Source organism: Giraffa tippelskirchi, chromosome X (genome assembly GCF_054371585.1).
Source record: "Giraffa tippelskirchi isolate mGirTip1 chromosome X, T2T-mGirTip1v1.2.pri, whole genome shotgun sequence".
In the NCBI taxonomy this organism is placed as follows: Eukaryota; Metazoa; Chordata; class Mammalia; order Artiodactyla; family Giraffidae; genus Giraffa; species Giraffa tippelskirchi.
The window spans coordinates 133182917-133187677 of NC_137289.1; the positions used below are offsets into that span (position 1 = coordinate 133182917).

The 4761-nt window shown below is 43.2% G+C and overlaps 1 pseudogene; it reads left to right on the forward strand.

The window, feature by feature from the left end:
- The first annotated feature begins 3347 nt into the window (after positions 1-3347).
- Positions 3348-4381, forward strand: LOC145535769 (ferritin light chain pseudogene; annotated as a pseudogene).
- The last annotated feature ends 380 nt before the right edge of the window (positions 4382-4761 follow it).

Consider the following 4761-nt stretch of genomic DNA (forward strand, 5'->3'; position numbering starts at 1 on the left):
GATAATAAATACCTGCAAAGTGCCAAAGGAAAGTATCTTTGGACTCTGAATTCTATATTCATATTGTCAAAGAATGAAGACAAAATAAAGACCACTTTCATATTATAAGGACTCAAAAATGTTAGAAGCTCCAAGAGAACCTCAACAAGGAGAAAAATAAAACTAAAAGAAGTGATGGGGGAAATTCCCTGGTAGTCCAGTGGTTAGGGCTTCACGCTTTCACTGTCGAAGGCCCAGGGTGGGTCAATCCCTGGGTGGAAATCTAAGATCCCACAAGCCGCAAAAAAAAAAAAAAAAAAAATAAGAAGAAGAAAAAAATTATTATTGCATATAAGCATTATGGTCTTTAATAGCAAACTGTAATAAAAATTCAAGATATACCAACATGGACGTGGCAGGAAAGTTAAGAAGAGGTGAAATTTAAGTAAATAAAAGCTTCTCTCCTCTCTCCTCATCTTGTCCTGGTTGGTAATACAGAAACTACGTGACCTTTAGAGGAGCGCTCCTCAAACCTGAACCTGGGCCTTTTGTCAAAGAGCCATTTCTGATCCACCAGGTCTCAGGGAGGCCTGAGATTCTGAATTGAAAACACACTCCACAGAATCTAAAACATTCAACAAACTAGTGAATATAACAAAAAAGAAGCAGACTCACAGATTGAGAGAACAAACCAGCGGTTACCAGTGGGGAGGGGAGGGAGAGGCGATATAGGGGTGGGTGAGTGAGAGGAAAAACTATTAGAAATAAAATAAGCTACACGGGGAATTCCCTGGTGGTCCAGTGGATAAGAATCCGCTTGCCAAAGCTGGGACGTGGGTTTGATTCCCTAGTCTGAGAAGATCCCACATGCGACAGAGCAACTAAGCCTGTGCGCTGAAATGACTGAGCCCACGTCCTGAATCCACGCTCCACAGCAAGAGAAGCCACCACATGCTGGGAAAATTGAACAGCTACATGTAAAAAAATGAAATTAGATCATTCTTTAACTCCATACACAAAAATAAGCTCAAAAGGGATTAAGACCTAAATGTGAGACCGGACACTATACAACTCTTGGAGGAAAACATAGGCAGAACACTCTCTGACATAAATCACAGCAACATCTTTTTCAATCCATCTCCCAGAATAATGGAAATAAAACCAAAAATAAACAAATGGGACCGACTCAAACTCAAAAGCTTTTGCACAGGAAAGGAAATAATAAACAAAATGAAAAGACAACCCACAGATTGAGAAAAAGTATTTGTAAATGATGTGACCTATAAGGGATTAGTCTCCAAAATTTACAAACAGCTCATGATGCTTAACAGCATCAAAACAAACAACCTACTCAAAAAATGGGCAGAAGACCTAAATAGACATTTCTCCAATGAGGACATACAGATAGATGGCTAATAGGCACAAAAGATGTTCAATATCACTAGTTAGTAGAGAAATGAAAATCAAAACTACAATGAGATATCACCTCAAAATGGCTACCGTCAAAAAATCCACAAACAACAAATGCTGGAGAGGTTCCTTAAAAAACGAAATATAGAGCTACCATATGACCCTCCAATCCAAATCCTTGGCCTAGAGCCTGAGAAAAACATGATCCGAAAAGATACATGCACCGCAGTGTTCACTGCAGCACTGTTTACAATGGCCAAGACATGGAAGTAACCTAAATGTCCATCGACAGAGGAGTGGATAAAGATGTAGTACATGTATACAATGGAATATTACTCAGTCATAAGAAAGAAAGAAACAATGCCATTTGCAGCATCATGGATGGACCTAGACAGTGTCATAATGAGTGAAGTCAAACAGGAGAAATTATCATGTGACATCCCTTATATGTAGAATCTAAAAGGCAAGGATACAAATAAACTTACAAAACAGAGACTCACAGATTTAGAAAATGAACTTATGGTTGCCAGGGGGAAGAGACAGTTAAGGAGTTTCAGATGGTCATGTACACACTGCTATATTCAAAATGAATAACCAACAAGGATCTACTGCATAGCACATGGAACTCTGCTCAATGTTGTGTGGCAGCCTGGATGGGAGGGGAGTTTGGGGGAGAATGGATACACGCATATGTATGGCTGAGTCCCTTCACTGTTCACCTGAAACTACCACAACACTGTTAATCGGCAATACCCCAATACAAAATAAAAAGTTCAAAAAAAAAAGTGAGAGAAGCCACTGCAATGAGAAGCCCACACACCGCAACGAATCAGAGCCCCCACTCTCCACAACTAGAGAAAGCCAGTACACAGCAACGAACATCCAACACAGTTAAAAATAATTAATTTTAAAAAATAAAATAAGCTACAAGGATATACTGTACAACATGGGAATATAGCTAGTATTTTGTAGTAACTGTAAATGGTGAGGAACCTTTAAAATTGTATAAAAATAAAAATAAACACACTCCACAGAAGGCACTCGAGCAGCAAGGCTTTAGACTACATTTTGCTTAAAAACTGTGTTGACTCAGGGTGAAAATATGCTAAACTTCCTGCACTCTGTTTCAAAAATGTAAAAATGATAGATAAAGTGTTTCAAAAATACTCGGGGGACATGATTTTTAAAATCATGGACTAGAAAGGAAGTGGAAGCCCACAGCAGTAAGGAAGTAAGCAGTAAGGAAGGAAGGACCCAACCCAGACAGTAAAGTGTGGGATTTCTTTTTTGCTTTGTTTTGTTCTATGCTTTCATTTTTCATTTTTTCAGTTTTAATGAGATATAATTAACATACAGCACTGTACAAATTCAAGGTGTACTGCATAATGTCTTGACCTACATAATTGTGAAATGATTACCGCAATAAATTTAGTTAACATTCATCAGCTCACATAGATACAAAAAAAAAGAAGTGTGTTTTGCTCTGTCATGAGAACTTTTAAGACCTAATCTCTTACCAACTTTCAAATACACCACACAGCAATGTTAACTGCAGTCATGACATTGTACGTTACCTCGCTGGTACTTATTTTACAACTGTAAGTTGGTACCTTTTGACCACACGTCTGGAATGTCAAATCCAACCCAGGAGTAAGGACTCCACCACACCCCCATTCCCCGTGGGGAAACTGCTCATGGCCCCCCAGCTATATCTGAAGGTGAACAAATCCTAGCTATCCACTGGGGAGTGGGGCTAGAAACCAACTGCTCAGTGATAGAGAAAGCAAGCAGAGATGTGCACGGTCAGCCACCAGGTAGACACGTTGTGTGAGCTCCTGCTCTGGAACTGTAGTATGTCCACAGAGCAAAATCCCTGACTTTGGTCCTCAAGACACTGGGCTGAAGCAATCACAAAAGCACTTTCCAGGGACAGTGAGTGGGAGAGAAAAAAAGCCACCATGACGGTAGGCATTCAAAAAAAGGAAAAAAAAAAACTACAAAGGCCCAACACCACAAAAGGAAGCCGACATCTAACAGGAATCATATAAAAGAAATAATAGAACAGTTTGGAAAGAATTTAAAAATAAGTATATTTAAAAATCAACAAACAACAGCAGGTGCTATGAATCAAGAACAGATAGAAATCTTGATAATTTTAAAAATAACACAGAGGCAGTGCACTGGACGGTCCCGTGGATGTGTCTCTTGCTACAACAGTGTTTGTTTAGACGGAACAGACCCAGGGACGCCCCTCCCTCCAGCCTCCAACCACCCTCCAACCTCTTTTCCAGTCACAACCTTCAGAATCAGCCCCTCAGCTACCCTCAGCCACCGGACCACCAACACCATTTTTGACCTTGACCTCCTAGATTCGTCAGAATGACTCCACGGAGGTGGAGGCCCCATCCACTGCCTGGTCACCCTGCATCTGCGGGCCTCATGCACCAACCTCTCTCTAGGCTTCTGTTTCCACCGCGACCACATGGCTCTGGAGCGCGGTGGCCACCTTGTCCCCAAACTGGCCCAGGAGAAGCGCGAGGGCGCCCAGCATCTCTTGAAAATGCAAGACCAGCAAGGCGGCCGCGCCCTCTCCCAGGACCGCAGCCGCATCTCAGGCTGAGTGGGGTCAAGCCCAGGACGCCTCGGAGGCCCCCGAGCTCGGGGACAAGCACCCGAACCGGGCCATCGTGGGCCTGCAGGCCCGGGGTTCTGCCCGCGCAGCCCCCACCTCCGTCACTTCCGGGAGAGCCGCGGCCTAGGTGAGCCGGTGAAACTCATCAGGAAGATGGGCGACCGCCTGACCGACCTCGGCAGGCTGGCTGGTCCCCGGGCGGGGCTGGGCGGGTCTCTCTTCCAAGGGCTCACCCGCAAGCACCACCAGGAGCCGCCTGAGCCCAGCGGGCTTGGAGGAGCCCCTCTGGTGACGTTGCTCAAAGCCCAGACAAAGGGAGAGAAATACACAAACTTATATAGAAGGGATGGTAGGATATGAAGGTCCTTGCGGTATGGATGGAACAGAGCACAACAGGATGGGGAATGAATCTGACAACAAACTGATGAACGCCCAACATGATGAGATAAACAAGAGAATGGGTGCAAAAAGTGAGTTCATGACCTAGAGGACAGCTGAGGAGATCACTCATCAGAGGCCACACAGTGATAAGATTTAAAATATGAGAAACTAATTAAGAGCTGGGGGCTAGATTGAAAGGCACCAAAACCTATTTAATGAAAGTTCCAGAGAGTGAAACCAGAAAGAATCAGGAAGTGACAAATAGTTAAGGAGATAATGTCTGAGAATTTTTATGAACTGAAGAAAGTGTCCCTAAATTGAAAAAGCTATTTCTAGGAAAGATGGGCTGTATTATTTGT